The 19031-nt window shown below is 42.0% G+C and overlaps 1 protein-coding gene across 4 annotated transcripts in view; it reads left to right on the top strand.

Annotated features, from left to right (window-relative positions):
• LRMDA (leucine rich melanocyte differentiation associated) overlaps nt 1–19031 on the top strand; it is a 1104406-nt gene that overhangs the window by 126437 nt on the left and 958938 nt on the right. The window contains exon 1 of one of the 4 annotated variants that reach the window (XM_072971256.1): nt 17566–17584. The exons of the other annotated variants lie outside the window; for them this stretch is intronic. The gene's annotated coding sequence lies outside the window, so the exon portion shown is untranslated. Of the gene's footprint in view, nt 1–17565; nt 17585–19031 lie in introns of those variants that run through there. 4 annotated transcript variants of the gene reach the window in all.

The raw sequence follows: 19031 nt of genomic DNA, 5'->3' as shown, positions 1-19031 counted from the left end.
CAAGGGAACACATCGGTGCAATCAGTGCTCAGATCAGGATACAGAACATTGTTGGTGTCCTGAACCAGAAGCCCCCCGAGTGTCTGACCCAGGCACCACTTGTACCCTGTCTGCTACCAGGGGTGGCTGATCGCTGTCCTGTCCTCTGACACTAGAGGTTAGTTTTGCCTGTTTTAAACCTTTATGTAAATGGAAACATGTGGTATATCCTTTTCTATTTTTGGCTTCATTTGCTCAACGTTACACCTGTGAGATTCATCCATGTTGATGTAGCAATGGTCATGTAGGCTCATTGCTGTACAGTAACACATTGTATAGATAGACCACATTTTAAAAAGCTGTTCTGTTGATGGATATCTGGGTTGTTGTCCAGTAGTTTCTGATCAATGTAAATGATGCTGTTGTGAACAGTGTTGTCCATCTTTTGGTGAACTTATATACCCATTTCTGTTAAATATATACCAAGGGATAAAATTTTGTGTTGTTCAGTGTTTGTACAAACTGCCTAACAGTTTTCTGTAGTGGTTGTGCCAACCCTTATTTCCACCAACAGTGTATGAAGGTTCTATTTGTGTCACATACTTGTCAATAATGTTTTTCACTTGTAATAAAACCTTGTTCACTTGGGTTCCATTGATACAGAACTGGGGGTGGCATGCATATGGCTAAACTGAAATTTACATTCATAGTAGCTTTGGGTAGTGGATGTTAAAAATACAGTATCCAGGCTTGTGGGGGTTTTTTGTTTTTTGTTTAAGGGAGCCCATTTAGTGTTTTAGACGCACCCCTTAGGACAAATAATTTGCCTACATAATGCATTGTCTTTTAATTGAAGTCTTCAAACTCATACTTTAACAGCACTTTGCTAACCTTTTACATACATACATATAATTACCAAAACTGTATTTAAAATGGTGTATGTTATAAAAGGAGTAGATCAAGTGGCGTTTCTTTGGAGTCTCTAATGGTTTGCCACAGTCCTCTGTGGTTGTCATGAGTAAGGCAGTAGAGGATGTACTGGTCAAGTCTTAGGATAACTTCAAGTAGGCGAAATCTAGAATCAGTAAGTTTGAATGAAAAAATAGGGCTCCAAAGATGTTGAATCAGGCTGGAAAGGTAGATGGCCGCAATCTAACATGATAGGTTGCTGGCACCCATCTTTCCCTGGTCCCAAGGTTGGGAGCACATGTGTCCCTGTAGGTGCCCTCCTTCACTGGGGCAGGGGTCCCAGCCAGGACCCTTAGTAGAGGCAGTGCATGCTGGCTTTTTCTTGTTCACCCCCTAGCATCCTGTCTCAGGGCCTCTTTTTGTGCAACCGAATGCTGGATAAAGAGAAACGATGAGGGATCCTTAGGTTTTCTTAGTGAAATGAGACACCATTTCCCTTTGATCTTCCTTAGCTGACTGATCATCTCAAGGTTGCACCATGTTACTGGTCTGGCGACTTGCTGTGACTCCAGCAGGATCTAAGGAAAGGAAGATTGAATGGGGTCAAGAGGGAGTTGTGGGGTGTGGGAGGGGTGCAGTGAGAGTGGGTTTGTCTCAAGGCAGAACAAGAGTGCTGGGGCTGGGAGGAGGGAGGAGAGTGAGACCTCACAGGGAGGACTTGGGACAAGGCAGAAAGAGAAAGGACCTGGGAAGCATGTACCATGACATCTAGAAAGTGAGGGAAGGTCCAAAGAAAGAAAATGGCACAGCTTGGGCTGCTGTCTTTTTGTCAGAAGCGTACTGGGTTGTGTGTGTTGCAGTAACCTGTTACTCAATTCAAGGCCGAAATGCATAGAACTTTCCCAGTCCTTCTGGACTCCTGCCCAGTCCACCTGAGTTCTTTCCCACTCAGGGTCTTCATTTCCCTATTTACAGCACATAGCTCTAGCCTAACTGTTTTTTTTTTTTTTTACTTTTAAAATACTTGAACACTATTAGTGGAAGCTTATTTTTATCACTTTGGATTTTGAGTAGATAATCCCCCCTATGAGAGAAAAATTAAGAGATATGAGACTATGAAATGTTCTGCTCCCATTCTATTCCTTACCTTCCCCAGCTCCCACCAGAGCCCCCAAGGGTCACTGTTTTTGGTTTCTTTTATGCTTTTTCGGAGTTTCTAAAATTTTGTATATACAAGAAAAAGGAAATATATATCTTTTCTATTTACACAAAAGGTAGCATGCTATTCATACTATTTTGCACCTTGGTTTTTTCATTCAAAGGTACCTTGCCATACCAGTACAGAGAGCTTTCTCATTCATTTTTCATAGGTGCATAGTATTCCACTGTATGAATTCATAGTAATTTGTTTATCCAGTCTCCTACTGATGGACAGCATGCTTGTTATCTTCCTTTCAGTATTACAGAGCTGTGATCACTGAACTTAAGACTGTCATTTTTGAATGTTTGCAAGAGTGTAAGGTGAATTCTCGGAAATAGACTTGCTGGGTAAAAGGCTATATGCGTTTGTAATTTGGATAGATACTACCAAATTGCATTCCTTAGGAGTTTAATTTAAATCCTCACCAGCAATGTTAGGTGCATGCCTGTTTTCCCACAGCCTCACCAACAGAGTGTGTTTACTAAGCTTTTGAGTTCTTGCAAATCTGGTAGGTAAAAAAAAAAGATTTCTCAGTGTTTTGATTTGTATTTCTCTCATTATGACTGAGGTGAAGTATCCTATTATATATTTGTGAGACATTTGCATTTCCTTTTCTGTGAACTGTGTTTTTGTATCCTTTGTCCATTTTTCTATTGGTTTTTTGTCTTTTTCATGGTTATTTTTGAGTTCTTTTTCTATATGTATGTTTTCATATGTGTCTGTATAATTGTGCATATACATGTGTGTTCCCTGTGCGTATGTAATTAGTTTTTTGTCCATGATAGAGATGCAGGTTTTTCCCCCATGTTTTTTTTTTATTGTTTTCTGATTTATTTTGGTGGCTTGTTATTTGCTTTATTTTCTGTGTTATCTTGCAGAAGTTTTGCTTTATATGCAGCTGACTTTTACGCAGTAGAATTTACCATCTTTTATATTATAACTGTTTGATTTTTAGTTCTAGTGGAAAAGACTTCTCTACTCCTTGGTTTTCTTCTAGTGCTTTCATGGTTTCATTAAAAAAAAATAAAAAAAAATTTGGAATTTATTTTGTTACGTGACCTGGCCCAATTTTTGAAAGCAGCTGGGGAATCAGGTAAGAGGTCAGGAGAAATGAACAAAAAGATACCATGATGAGGGGTGTGGAAGAGGAGTGAAAGGGAATTAAATAGCTGGCAGGAGGAGAGAGGTGAGAATTGAAAACGAATGCCTTTGGAAGCCAGTAACTATTATAATATGTGTTGTTTGATAGTGACCTAAATATGTTTAAGACTTCAGGTGTACTAGATCCTCGTGATGAGATAGGTAGGCAACCATTTCTTTCTATAATATTTTGGTTCTTAAAAAAAAACTCACGCAAATATAGCTCAACATGTTAAGATCTGGTAAAGTTGGGTAGGTACGTGACTGTCGTAGGCATTACTATTTTGATTCTTATTTCTTTGTGCCGATAATTGCACATTAAAAATAACATTTACAAACAGATGGGGTGAGCCTTTGTATCCTCATGTACCGACGTCCAAAAGTGGTCTCATGATGGATAGACCTCTGTTAAATCTAGTGGCCAAGGTGGGTCTTGGGTCCAGTTTTTTTTTTTTAACTCCTTATTGAGGTTCTTTTTATTTAGGTCTTGGGCAGTGTCCTTCATCTTTGTACTTGGAACAAACAAAACCAAAATTTCTATGGCTCACCCTCAATTCAAGAACAGCAACTTATTCCTACACATTCTGGGAGATGTGAGAATAAAGATTTTCCACTTTTTAGATTCTCCACAGTCCTTCCCGTGATCAGGACTCAGAAACTACTGTTCGAGTCTCACAGAGGTCTCTGATTCACGTTCGTGGGGATATTTTCTCTGCAACTACAGAATAGTTTTTGAGTAATTTATCAAGTATTTGTGAGCACTTATTTACTGGGTGCCTAACACTATTCTAGGTGCTGGAGGTAATGTTTAAATAAAATTAAGTTCTTGCCTTTATGGAGTTTACCTTGTGGAGGAGACAGATAATAAACCTCAATAAATTCATAAATGATAATCTTAGGTAGAGATAATGGTCTAAAGAAGGTGATCAGGTAAGATAATTATCTAAAGAAAGTGAAAGAAATGCAGGGAGGGTGGTGGGGTGAGGGGGGAGCAGAGGACTAGTTGAGGTTGTATGGTCAGGAAAGGCCTTTTTCTGAGCAATTGGCTACTGACGAGAATAATGAACCAAGCAAAGGGAGAAAAAGCTTTCCAGGCAGAGGGCACAGCATGGCGTTAGGCCCTGAGGCGGCACAGAGGAACGAGCTAGGTTGGAAGGGAGGCGGGGTGGTGGGATCCAGGACCCCAGGGGGCACGGTGCTGACCTGCGTTGGCCTCTCCCCTGTTGTTGAAGTTGAATGACAGTTCCTGGAGTTGCCTTTCCACTCTACGTTTGTATTCTTTTTCCTTTGTTTCCTGCTCACTCTCATCTTAGAGCAGTGATGGGAGTTGCACCTCTGATGCAGCCCAGAGTTATAATAAAGTCTTCAAAGCCTCATTCTCTGTTCTGTAAGGGCGTCCAAAGTATCATCTTCCCTCTTCCACACCGCTGTCGGGGACCACAAGGCTATTGGTGGCATCAAGACAGTGGAACGGTGGGCTAAGGGGCGGGGTCTGCCTCCTTCGATATGAATTCTTCTTTGATGGGCGTGAAAGGGAAAAAAAAAAAAAAAGCGCGAAGTATTGGAGCAGCTCTTCCCTAGTCAGCTGTAATGGTTTTCGTCACTGAGCTGCGCTCCTGACAGGTCAGGCCTCCCCGGCTCCTGCTCCACATACCTGTTCCTCAGGCTCAGGAAAATGGCTGTCAATCTATTTTAAGTGGGGAAAATTGAGGACGGATTTCCAGTGCTATCGCTGGCTTAGTTATGTCAAGCGATTTCTTTGGAGAGTAATAATAGGTGCTGTCTTCAGAAATAGTTGAGTCCTCAGTACCTAGTTCTTAAAGTTTACTCGCTTCTCTCCTGCCCCATTTCTTCAGCCTTATCCCCTGCCCCTGGAATACAGTTTCTTGCAGAGATTTCTTCCCAGAAAGACTAGCAGGCTGCATTTCCTTTCTGGTTTCCTTCCATAATCATCTCCTCGCCCCTGGCCTCGCACACCAAAGCTTCCATCCGGCCCTCTAGCTGAGTACTTTGAAACACATTGTCAAAAAACGGAATGACATCATAAAGAAAATAGTCAGTCTGGGGCTAGTGATGTTAATATGTTCACTTCTTCCCTCCCCCACCCCAACGTCGGATAATTTATTTTTTAACCAGTTTTTACCAACCAAATGTTAACACATATGCCTGATTGCTAACGTCCTCTGGGCACCAAACCTGTTTTTTCTTGAGTGCAGTAAGTGATTATTCCAACTCATGCTGCTCCGAAAAAGAGGTTTTGTTTTAATAAGCAGTTTGCAGTTTGGCACACAATGCTGAGGAAAGCAACATTATCTCCAGCAGTAAACTCTGCAGTCATTGCAAAGCTTGACAAGAAAATGATTGAGTCTGTTTGTTATACCTTTGTGGGGCTGCCACTGCTGCTGCTGATGGAAATGTTGCTGTTTATTCAGCAATGCAATAACACTTTCTGTAATTTATGGATGCACATTCCCCAGATTACTAAAGGTAATATTGTTGACTAAAGGAAAGTATACGAATGGATAGTTTCAGTTGTTGCTGTCCTTATAAAAGTGATTGACTGTTCACTTTGCACAGGAAAGAATTTGCACAGGCTTCATCCCCCTTAACAATTACAGATTTTCCTTCCTCTGACAGTTACAAATAACATGGCTTGTCCTAAGTGGTAAAAATTTACTGATTCCATGGAGATTCAAGCCAGAGGCTGTGTGGGTCCTCTCTCCTAGAGTTCCGGCCAGCTCTCCCATCTGGCCCCTGGGGGGCGCCAGACAAGCCACACCTGGACTCTTGGTGGCCTTCAGCCTTGGTAGGTGGTACCTGGTTAAGTAGTTTAAGGCCTCAGACCCTTGGCTTTTTTTCTCGAGTGGGGCTGAGGATGCCGTGGTGACTCATCAGGTGTGCTTCCTGCATGATCTCTGGTGGCAGGAGAAAGTCTTTGTGACCAGTGGTTCTGTGGGAAAGACAATGTGAAGTTGGTCCTCTTGTCTCAGCAAACATAGACAGAGATCTGTGGGCAGGAGAAACTTGGCCACTCTTCTCAGAGTGATGTTGGTTGAAGGACTGAAAACTTGAGCATACTTGGGTGTCATTGTGGGCGTACCTGTTGCTGGGCTCATGTGGGATGCACTTAGGGGAGCTGTAATTGGGAGTGTCACCCTGAACCAGGGGGCCAGGCTCTCGGGTACAGGGATGCTGCTCAGAGGCTTAGGGGTTTTCCCACTGAATGGTAGTTGGTGCTTTCTCCTAGGTCCCAAAGAAATAGCACTTTTTGTTTCAAAGCCTCTTAGCTTCCGTGGACTGATGGCTGACAAGTGGGTGACATTGAGATGCCAGGTTTGGCTGTTATTGAGATAGAGAAGTAAGCAGCTCATTGAGTAGCCTCTCAAGAAGAAGAAGGAAAACAAAGCAAAACTCTGTAGGCACCAAAGGCCAACAGATTTGAAAATACTGCTCTCTTTTCTTGGAAAAGAAGTGGTTACAATACACACAAATCTAAAATGCACATAAGACATCATGCATTTTGCATCTAACATTTCCTAACTGTTTTTCCCTAAGCACACTCTCTGTGGGCCAGTGTCTGACTTAACCGGTCAGCTCTGTACAGATTTGTGCCTTTGTCAGCCTGCATTGCTCCCTTGAGTGATTTGTTCTTTAATTGGTTATAGTAGGGGGGACCCTGGCATCTGTAGGACAGTGTTTGTTAAATCTCAGTGATTGAGGTCAGGAAGACAATAGTTAACAAAATATTATTTATCATTTTGTTAGGCCAAATGCGTGCTGCTGAGAAGAGAAGGGTTAACATAGGATCATCTAGTTTACTTACTGTGGATGTTGGCTTAAAGATGAACGTGAGCTTAGACACTTTGCTTTTTCCTATCCATGCCTCACTTGTTCTCACATGTTCACTTTATAATTGATGAGAGATGAAAAAGGCTGGTTTAGTTAATGTAAATTACCATTTTTTAAATCAGTTTTAAAAATGGTTGTTTTTTTCCTCCATCTCATTTTATAAAGACTTGATGTGTAATTGTTTTGGATTATGACATTTATTTCATTACATGAAAATTTTGTTTGAATTTTGGGTTTCTTAGCAGAAAATTTTCTCTTTTGAAAATCAAACATGCTTGTGAAATTCAAACCCAGTTTTATTTACTAATGGCCACTAATGGCTCATAATGAAAATACTTGCTCTTGGTCATACAAATGGTTACAAAATAGTGGATTTGCTGATTGTTGTTCCTTGCCGGCCTGCCAGTTTTAGTTGGCTCATGTCAGACTTGAGAGTAACAAAATTGAGAGGGATAATAAGAATGTTACAAAGTGGATGCCAGTTCATATAATTTTGATAATCCTACTCTTATATTTCAGGGGTCAGCTGATGTTGACAGTGGGTTTTATAGCAAATCATAATCTTACTCTATTTTCTAATCTCAGTCTCAAGATTCACCAGCTAATATTGATGTCAGCTATATTTTGGGGCCGAAGTATTCTTTCTATATATATGTGTGTGTGTGTGGGTGTGTTTACCTATTTGTGTGTATGGTGTACATGTATGTATTTTTCTCTCTTTGTTAGCCATGTATTTGTAGTGTTTCTGAATGATAATGTTAAGACAGTTCAAATTATGTGTTTCTAAATTAATACATATTTTTCCAACTCTAGTTGGTTGTTTAGTCATGAGCTCACAAAGAATCTAGTTGAGAAGAGTACATAAAGAGATTTATAAAAGGGTAGAAAAGAAATTCAATCCAGCTGTATTGATCTCTTATCTACACGTTTCAACCAAGTGAGTTACAGCATTTTCAGGGATGATTCCCTACTTTGTTTTAAAACTATGTGGGAAGCTTACATGGGAAGAAAAGTAATTTTATCTGGAATCTTGAAGAGAATCCTAATAACACTCATAATATGATCATCTCTCCTCTGTAGCAGTTAACGCTTTTAATGTTTTATAAATGTGTATGTCTGTGTATCTGTGTATCTATAAATGAATCAGTGAACAGATACTCTTTACTATGAACTAGACTTTGTATGGACATTTAATCCTCATACTCTCTGAGTTAGATCTGATGATGATCTCTGTCGGATGGTGGGTGAAACTGAAGCACAGAGTGTAAATAGAACTTGCCCCAAATTACATGACTCATGAGTGGGAAAGCCAGGATTTGAAACCAAAATGTCCACCCACTTCCAGCCTCTGGGCTCTTCATCGCTAGCTTTGACTGCCCTGCTGAAGAGAGGGGACAGGACGTGACTGACTTTGTGACAGGAAGCTTTGCTGGCGCCATTGCTGCTTCAGAGTTTGGCCGGTTGGTTGGACCCTCACTTTGCCCTCATCCTTGGTCCCCTGTCGCGTTCCTAGGAGTCTCCTTAGCATCCGCATTCAGCACGCACTGAGAACAAACCCTTGTCCCTCCAAGGCAAGACAAAGTTCATTTTTCCATTTGTAAGTCTGCTGAGAGATTTAACAAGCGCAAATCAGGTACATGAGCAATTACTCCAGTCGCTCTGACACCTTTCTCTATACCAGGTGGAATTGGAAGGGCCTGAAGAGTAGAGATAGACATTTCTTTGTAAACCTCTCTTTCCTGTTTAAGTGCTCAGGTACTTAGTGTCCCTCTCTCTTAAGTACCTTATTTTGCTGGAAGATTTCTTCAGTGTTAAACATAAACCGCTAAAAACCAAGTCTAAATCCTCAACTCTAGTTATTGTTTCATAATAAAGATGCAGCAATGAAATAATGTGATAGGCTGTTGATTTAAATGAAAGGAGGATTTTGATAAAGGTTTGTCTTGACACAGTTTCACTATCTTAGTTAAAAAAAAAAAAATTGGCCAGAAGAGGTGGGGCGACGGATACGTGAAGGGCCTTTGTCTTGGAGAAATCTTGGGGTGGTTTTACTTAAAAGAACTGCCAGCCGGTGGCCTTGGCCCTCTGCCTCCCAGCCCCCGCCAGTCAGATGGCTGCGCCCTGGCAGCAGGGCTGGCCCCAGGTGAGCGGGGAGGGTACCCGGAGGGGCAGCCCCTGCAATCAGGGATATTGTTTAAATACCGTAAAAAAGCCTCACTCATTTACTCCTTCTGAGCACCGGAGAGAAAAACGGTGTGGTAATCCTGGCGTAGCAGCTGGTGCTGCTTTCATATCCGTATAAAATGAAATTGTGTGGATGTTTTCTTCCCCCTCCCTCTCTCCCTTTCCCTCTTTTTAATCTTTAAATAAGACGATTGGTAGCCTGTTGGCAAGAAAATGGGCCCTGAATTTTTATTCAAAGTTATACAAGGATGATAGTTGGAATTTTTGGCAGGAGGCACGCCATAGCTTTTCAGAAAGTGCTGTCAAGGGAAGCTTTTTCTGAATTACCTGCTGGGCCTGGGCGCTTTTATGTTGTTGTTGTGACAGGTAGATTTATAAGGCTTGAAATTTGTACAAATCAGTTGTCATTCAGTGCGAGCTGTCAATGTGTCAAGCTGTCAGCCTGCTGCGAGGGGACGCCTGAGGGGGAGCACAAGGGGGCAACTGTGGTGAAAGGAAATGAGTTCAAACAGACCTGAAATGGAGCTCAGTTCTCCGGGTTTGCTGCCCCCGTAGAGCCGGCATTGATTTTTCTTGATGTTGAGCAACAGCAAACCTTCAGTGACACGTTGTTAGCAATCTAAAGTTGCTGTTTATTGTCTTTTAAATGGCAGCAAATCATGCAGAAGAGAATACAGTGTGTATTTTCGAATTGTGCATGTTTAGCAGCATCCTGTTCATGTCACTTTTCTGGCCTGGCTGGTTTCAACCAAGGGACCCGCTGCTTCACTGATGAGTCCAACTTTCTGGAGCATTTTGCAGACGCAGCGTGAAAGGAAGTTGTGTGTTCGTCTCTCCGTGGGCTGCGGATCACTAATAAACACCGCATTAAAGGAGCCGTGAATCAACGCTGCCGCTGAGCCTGAAAAAAGAGAGCCTTGTCCCTCGCGTGGCTCAGCTGCCTTTTAAGACAAATCTGGCTGGAGCTTCGTTCCAGGCAGACGGCCTCAGCAGAGAGGGCTTTCCTGGACAGTGTTGGACCGTGCAGTTATGTTTCCTGGGCAGAATTAGCCATGACATCCTACTCAAACAATTCCTCTACACTTTAAACTGATTATTTACAAAAGAAAAAGTGCTGTTACTACCCAAAACGACATGGTAGGCTTTTCCATCTGGATGAAAAGCATCTTCGTTCCATGTCCCTTAGTAAATACTTGGTGTGGCTCAAATTGTCCTCGATGGCTTTGTGCATAGCTCCTGGGACACTTCAAATGTAATAACCCTCCAGTCATTGTCCTTTGCCTTCCGCAGTCTTTTTCATATGTACCCAGGACAGAGAGAAGTTGGAACATTCTGTAGAAAATTATCAGGGAGGAATAGGCATATTTCTGAAAAATAAAATCAAAAAGGCACAAAGGGCCCTACTTTCTCAGTGTATGGCATTGAGCACAGAGGCCTGGCTTCCGTCCAGATGTTCAAGCCTTGGCATCTCTGGGCAGTGTCCTGGCTTCAGTCAGTCGTTTGACATTGGCCTGTTTCCCTCATCCCCTGTCCATCAGGTGGCACAGAAGAGAGGAGATGGGCTTGGGGCACATGGGAAGAGGACAAGGAGGGGTGAGGCGGCTGGGGGTAGAAGCCGGGAAGGTGACACTCGAGCTGCTGTCAGCAACAAGAGGTAAAAAAATTAATCAAAGATTTCCATCTAGCCATTACCGGCTGGCGTTCACGGCCTCTGAGCCTCTGAGCTAAAAAGTCTGCAGAGAGGCTCCTGGCGCTGCAGAGTTTGTCTTGTAAAAGTGCAGCTGTCCAAAACATGACAGCTACAGCATTAGCAGAGCCATTAAGAGGTGTAGAACATTTCCAGGGAAATGATTTGAAAAATGACAACGTTGGCTCCTGTGTGATATTAATTATACCCTGTACTTGTGGCAAATAAGCTAAAATAGTTGGCAAGAAAGACAAAGTGAGGTGTCCTGTTTCTGACCGTCATTCTGTTCAAACAGTCGCCAAATGGGTGGGGCTGTATGGTAGGCAGGTAATTGTAAAGGTGAGAGGTTTGTGCTTGGATCATCAGTCAGGGCTGTTCTGGAGGATGATCTTAACAGTGAATACAAAATGCAGCAAACAGAGGTAAAAGGGGATGTTCATAGAGAGGACAGGGTGGTGGCGGGGAAAGGTTGGCAAGTCTGTCCTCCATTGAAAACAGGCAGGTCTGCGCTGCAGAGCCCAGCAGAATTTTTGGTGGTGATGGAGATTTTCTCTATCTGCACTGTCCAGTATTATAGCCACTAGCAATGGGTACTTGAAATATGGCTGATGTGACTGAGGAACTGAATTTTGTGTCACATTCAGTTAAAATTTACATTGAGAAACATGGCTACAATATTGGGCAGATCAAGACTCCAGAGAGTGGTTTCTCAGTGAGATTCTGAGGCTAGAGTAAGATGTAAAAATGAGTGCTGATAAGAGTTAGGACTTGTACTGCAAGCCCTTGCTGGTGTCAAACAACACATGACTTTCTGTATTGACTTTGTACTTTGTCTTTACCTTACCTATGGAAATAAGCGAGAAGTACTAACCCATTTTACAGATAGGAAAATGGAGACCCAGGGAGATCTGCTCAAGGTCACGGAGCAAGTCAGGCATTAGGTCTGCCAATTCCAAATCTTGTGTCTCTTTCTTAAGATGCTGCCTCCTTTTCCAAAGGCTCTGTGGGCAACTCTTCTCTCTAGGAAGTTGGGAGTCTGTGCTACCTGTCTGCCTGCCCTCAGGCTCTAGCCCCCTGTTTCCACAGCATTCTTCATCTTAACACCCAATACGCTGCCTGTGAAGGGTGTGCCCATGTCAGAGGCATCCTAGAGGATGCTCCCCGCTTTCAGTGCCTTGGCTGTACTTTCTGGAAGGCAGCCAGTCCCTTGGCCCTGCCCCCAGGGATCCCCCCTTTTATAAACCTGTCGGCCCTGCACATCTGAATTGTGCCTTGGACCTGTGGATCAGATGCATCATCCTTCTCGCCTCCCTGCTGATCCTGTAGCTAAATTACCCTGTATAAACAAGCCTTTGTTATTCCTGCCTGTGAGAGATGTGGGGCTGGCTCTTGGTGAAGAAAATAGACCTGGGAAGAAAGAGGTCATGAGCAGGTCAAAGTGCCAGAAGAAAAGGCTTCTGGGGCTAAAGTTTGCAGATTTGGGAGTGTGTGTGGGTGTGAGTGTGCATGCCACGTATGCGGCCACTTACTTGTTTTAAGTGGAATCCACTTGTGAGATTTATTAAATAAAAATAAATAAATAAAAGAAAGCCTTGGCTAAGGTCACCCGAGACCTTTTGAAGAACTGTTGAAATGCTGCTGGGCTGTTATCTGCTAATCCTCCGAGTGTGCCGAACACGAAAAATAACATTCAGGGTTAAACTACCGAGTACAGAGAAAATGTCTTGAAATTATAGTGTTTGGTAAATTAGAGATTGCTTCTGTTTCTCCCCTTCCAGAGCTGAGGCAAGGCTGCTTTCCCTCTTTCCTTGTTTACCTTGAAAACGCACTTTACTGCCTGTGGTGTTTCTGTTAACCTCCCTGAACCCTTGCGATTTCATTCATGTGATTTGTTATTGAATGACCTTTTGAGGATTTTACAAAACATGACCTTTTCTTGTCAAACATTCAAGGATTTGTAAAGTGAAGCTGTCATGGGGACTCTGCGTGTTTGCTAATTATAACTAATATGTTTCCCCACATCCTTGGAAATGCAAATCACTTATTTGTTCCATTAATGGCTGCTCTTTCTTGCCTGTTGGTTTGAGATGCTTCTGAGCTGCTCAAAAGGACACCTCCGTCCTGGGAATTCCGACTCCTCTTCTTAAAGTTAGGGAACAGGAAGGCTGATTCCCTCGTAAGTTAATTTGACCTCTTGGGAACAATGGTGGAAGATTCTAGGAGCCACTGAAGGCATTCAGAACAATCCAGTTCTTCAGAAAGTAGTGAGAATAATGAGCACTTTCAAAATGTTCTGTGTGGTTCTAGTCCTTGCCTCCTCCAGGGAAAGAGGTTGGTGTTTTTTGTTTGTTCATTTCTTTTTTTTCATTTGGTGGTGGAAACAAAGGCACAAATAAGGGAGTTTTTGTGCCCAAGAGTAGAATTGGAGGCAGAATCAAGGAAAGAGAATTAGGGTGTTGGGGGTCTTGCTTTACATTCCTTGATTTTGGTAATTAAAAATGTAGTACTAGTGACAGCTAAACTGACATTCATGGAATGCTAACTGTATGCTAGGCACGGTGTTCAGTGGTTTACTTGCGCTATCCCATTTTGTCATCTCAGCAACCCTGTGAACCAGGTCTTAGCATGATCATTACCAGTTTACAAAGGATGGGACTGAGCCTCAGATTAAGTGACTTGTACAGGGTCAATTGGCAAAGGTAAGATTTGATCTAGGATCTGTAGAGTATGCTATACCATCTCCTACATGAAGGTAAGAATTTTTATGTGTGGAGTGAAAAGTGATTACTGCAAAAGCTTATTTTCTCCATGAGAAAAATGCCCTGTGTGATTTCTCTTCCAGACTACTATCTACTGTGATTGATAATCACCCTATTGAACTATTGTCAGTTTCCCTAAATCCTGGTTTAAGGAACGCAATGCGGGGTCAAGTCATACGCTGTGTGTTTGCTGCTAATGGAAGAAGAGTTGAGTAGGGCCCCTGAGACACTTCTAAAAGTGCATCCAGTGAGTTTCTTATTAGGAGGAAAAAATAATCCCCAAACGTTCCAAATGACGCACAGTTACTGTCATGAATGATTTGTGGTTCCTGGAGGAGGGATTTTGATCTTGAATGGCTAAGAAATGGCTGCTTGTCTCTAAGCTCTGTTTGTTAAAAGAGAAGGAATAAAAACCTGGGATAGCATATGGACTGAATAAACTTCAAATTTTCTGAGCTTGGAGAAATTCCATTCGAATTGTGTGTAAGTTGTTGGAATACTGCTGAGTTTTTGTTCCCTTCCACCCAAGGTAGGGCTGTGTCTTAGTAAGCTTGGCCAGCCATAAAGGAGCTACATGTTGGATTCTTTTCGCAAAGTCATATATGGAGTCGTCTTTGTAACATTTAAGTGCTTGGCCCTGCTCGGTTGTTGATCCCCTTAGCCATTTGGAAAACTCTATTTATCTAGGTAGGGGGATTACTGGGCTCTTCCAGCTTCCAAGCGTAAGTCCTAGGAGACGTTGTCTTTCAAATGACTTTCATGTGTTTTCCTTGCTCATTCAGTTGATAGACAGAGATGCACAGAGTGATTTGTGTCTTTGAAACAATGGAAATTTTTGAAGGGTTGGCTCATATTATTTGGAAAGGGTCATTACAACTTTATCTATTAAAAAAAAAGTTCAGATTCAGGATAGAGAAATGTATTTCACTTCTTTTATGAGTCTGTCCTCAGGAGCCAAGCAATTTGTTGTAAAAGAATATAAGAAATATTGAGAATGAGAAAAGTTATTCATTCTATAAAGCCCTGTCCCTCTTCATACTTCTTTTTCCCACTCCAGCCTTTGATTGCTTCATAAATGACCCTCAGTGTGAGAGAACCTGTCCACCTGCTATTTCAAATGTATTGAAGGTGTTTATGATGGATAGTTAGGTTTCAACTATACAGTTACCCAGCTTTCTACTAAAGAGGACCCTTATATCTTGGTGCTTAATAGCAATGGCTTATATATTAAAGGATCTTACCATTCTGGATATAGTCAGACTGACCTTAAAGCTTTTTAAAAGTCAGTTTTCCATAAAGTGGATTTCTAATAAAGAAGGAAAATCATGAAAATTTCATCTTTGGAGCTTCTCTTTTAAATTGAGTCAAGTTTAGGGTCTATTTCATTATTAGCAATGTACTTTTAAGAATTTTGTCCACTATGGTTAATGAAAATACCCAGGACCATCAAGACACTTGGCCAATAATCACTGACCAGGATTTGGAGATTTATGGTATCAGTCTGAGTATATTTAAAAATATCCAAAAATATTATTGAACTAATGAATGGAGGTGAGGGGGTATTGAAGATTCAAAAGAAGCATAAGGCATTGCAACTTTAGAAAGAGAGGGACAGTGATTCCTAATATTCTAATGTGAAATATTTGTGAATCTGATAAACTAGAAAAATGTACATTAACATAAAAATTTTATATTTGGTTTCAGAAATGGATCACCCTCAACATGGTCCTGGGGGTGAAGCGGGGTAGGGTGTAGCTCAGCGGTAGGGAGCGTGCTTAACATGCTCAAGGTCCTGGGTTCAACCCCCAGTACCTTCATTAAAATAAAACAAACCTAATTACCCACCCCCCAGCCCCCAAAAAAACCATAGTCCTTGGGACCCTAGGTGAAGCTCCTTAGGTTGCGTTCCTGCCAGCCCAGTTAGAGAATCATGCCTGACCAAGGAAGCGTTTCAGTCACTGACACATTGTTTAGACTTTTTTAAAGGCAAAATTTGGCCTTTTTGATGGTAAAGTTACTATCCCATATGCATAAATGCCATGTCACCACTACTGAATTGGTGAGGACAGTCAAGGATCTTGATAACCTATCAGCAGAGCTATTAGAAATTCAGCCATGAGTTGTTGGAATTTTAAGCACTGTAATGTGATAGGAGAAACACAGTGAATTTGGAGCCAGGAGACTTGGGTTCTAGTCTTTTCTCACACACTGTAATGACGAGGAAGTCATTTGACTTCTCTGATCCCTGAATTTCATATCCACAAAAATGAGCAGTTGGATTGTGACCCCCCAGTGTACCTTTTAATCTTAAAATTCAATCAGTTAAACTTTTTTTTCCCTCCTGTCTCCTACTGGTATGGGTTCACGCCCATTGCCAAGAAGAGGAGGTCAAGACAAATTTTGTTTCTTGGAAAAGGTTTCTATTTAATTGAGGGGTTTCAGAGAGTCCAGAAGAAATAATGCAGATGATTTGTTGCAGTGAAAGTGCTGAGCTTCCTTGGGGTGAAATACAGAAAAAGACACAAAATCCTGGGAAAATTCGTGTGTGGCTACAGCTGCTCTTCACACCCATTTAGACACCAAAACTCAGCTTATTTGTCAGTGCCCATCTACCAGTTACTCTTACCTTTGTCTTCTTGGGTAGAGTTAGAGCTCCTAGCAACCATCTTGAGGTTTATCCTTGAATAGGATGGGTCACTTAGAGGAATTTGTGGTATTGAATAGAAAAGGAGAAATTCATCGAGGACAGCTTCCTTAGTATCAACCCTGAGTCTGTATTTTTAGGAGTAGTAAAAACAAACTGGGAATGCTACACAATCGACATGACTGTATAATGAAAAAGTCCTGGGACTGAGGATGGAGAGACTTGAATTCTCATTCCTGGTCATCATTTCTGAGTTGGCGTGTGAGTGTCTTCTTCACAGAGCCCTTGCTTCCTCTTGGTGTTCCTGTTGCTGGTTGAACGTAGCTGTGTAAGCACGGAAGACAGTCTGCCCCACACAATAGCTTACAGCAGCTCTAGTCGAGACTCTGCCTGTTCTCCACTTGGATTTGTTTCAAAGCTTTCTATGTTTGTCCCCAGCAGAGAATAGCACCTAGGAAGTTCTTACATCATGGGGTAATTGAACATTTTTTTCCACCAGCAGTGTGAGGACAACAAGAAGAAGAGGTTAAACACCTTGAGAGGCCACTGGTGGGACACTTTGATCTGATTTGAGAGCCACAGCCAGGACCTGTGTCCTGAAACATCTTTTCTGGGCACATTGTAGCCCCTTCTGCTGGCATGTTGATGATGGAGTCTTAGTGTCTGCAATCAAAATAAATTAGCAGTGTATATGAAAGATGAAGAAATGGAGTCACAGAAATAAGTTAGCATGTTTCAGGTCACACAAGAAGAGGAGAAGGTAGAGCTAGGATGGAAATCTGAACTGCTCTGGCTCAAATGTCCCAAGTTCTTTTTCATTCCATGAACAGCTGAAGGAGGAGAAGGGTGGTAGTTGTAATGGAAACTAAGTGCTCTCTTCCCGATCTTACCCTCCTTCCACGTAACCCCATGTAAAAGTGAGATAAGAAGACTGCGCTGCTGGTGACCGCCTCTCTTACACTGAACAAAGCTGAGGCCACACGTACGTGTGCCCTCGCATGTGTGTGCCTACATTTATTCTGTGAGCAGCTGATGCCAGCTCTGACCATGTGGTTTAATTTCCTCTCCATTGAGTCAGAAGTGGAAAGAAACTGCCAGAACTCCTGAAGTGCCTTTAAGACAAAGGTGCAGTCACAGTATTAAAACCAGAAAAGAGAAAAGAAGAGAAGAGAAAAGAAAAAGGCTATTTGTGGAACTGGAGTTGCATTTTCTCCCAGGCTCCCAGCTTCTTGGTGAGTGCAGACGGCCCACTGCAGGCTGCTCTAGCTCTCCCTGTTAGCTCCTGACACTTCAGAACCCCCGTGTCCCCCGAGGTCTGTTTCCACTGTTCCTTTGGATTTCAAATGTTACGGGGACTGGGGACATTTAGAGGAATCTCTTGGCATGGAGCTGCTTCTCCCAAAGCTGCTGCAGTCTTTTTTTTTTTTTTTTTCTTTTTCATTTCTTTCTTTTCCCTTCCCTTCTGTTTACCTTTGGCTTCAATAAGTCGATTGGCATTTCTCTTTGTACTGGGAAAATTCACTGTTTGCCAGCAGCAAGAGAGAGGGCAGAAAGCAGGGTTACAAATAGATCCGAAGGTATGTTTGTGTCTGCTCTATTTCTAGGGGCAAGGGACAGTGTTGCCATCCATTAAATATTTATTGTATTAGCAGCCTCTGGTCATCCCTGCTAATGGAGGGAAGGGATGATATGATAATCCAAAATAGCACAAAGTTCCAAGTTATTTATATTTGATTTGGCAGTACATTACAATAAAACCCTATGAAGTCAACCTAATTAGGAAGAAGGCCAGTTTGGATTAGTGAAGCCCAAATTGTATTTTATGGAAAATTGATTTTGTAGCTTCCAAATTTACACAGTAATTTGAATTAGGTATCAAAGTGTACAATAGAGATTCTCAGGACAGTTTTAATGACTAGTTTAAAATATTTGGCACAAAACTGTAACATTTTTATAGAAACGGCTGGTTCCAAAGTGATGAGACATTTCAAAACTGTCCTCTTATGAGTTTTAACTATTTCCATCAGTCTTAAATTGTGGACGATGGCCTTTTTAGACACATGAGAGGAAAGTGAATGTCTGTTAATATTTCTGCAAGTTTTCAATCTGTTTGATGTGAATGAACAAAATGGACCTACATGGTATTTTTCCTTCAGCAGATTTCTTGTCTTAATTAGGTATTGTTAAAGCTAATGTGGATGGGGAGTCATTCTGTGAAATATTGGATTTCTTGAGACAGGATTATACTGAGATCTGTTTTTCTGTTGATGCAGGGGTAATTTTGTGATACTCTCTAATTCCTGGTACCACCAGTTTTAAGTATTTCATCTTCTTGGGTCTCTAGCCTGTTTTTCCCTTCACACTTCATCATCCGTACATGGTCACTGAAGTACTAGAGGTGAGCATCATTCTCTTTTTAAAGCAAAATCCCTGTCTTGCTCAGGTTTTGTAAGAGCAGCACTGGCATTCGTTCCTCACGTGAAAGCAGGTGAAGTGACTTGGTGGTTTCCAAATGCTGGTCTGTAGACGGGGTGTGGTGGAACTACCCAAAGAGCTTTAAAAAGTGCAGATTCCTGGGCCCCACCTCTGGAGATGCCATGGGTTTTGGTGAAACCCAGGAATTTCTTTTTAACCAGGCCTCTAGTTGGCCAAACACGAAGAGATTGGCTGGAGTGGTTA

The sequence above is a fragment of the Vicugna pacos genome, chromosome 11 (genome assembly GCF_048564905.1).
Source record: "Vicugna pacos chromosome 11, VicPac4, whole genome shotgun sequence".
Classification (NCBI taxonomy): Eukaryota; Metazoa; Chordata; class Mammalia; order Artiodactyla; family Camelidae; genus Vicugna; species Vicugna pacos.
Note: the sequence above shows the minus strand (reverse complement) of the source record. Positions and strands in the feature narration are given on the sequence as shown.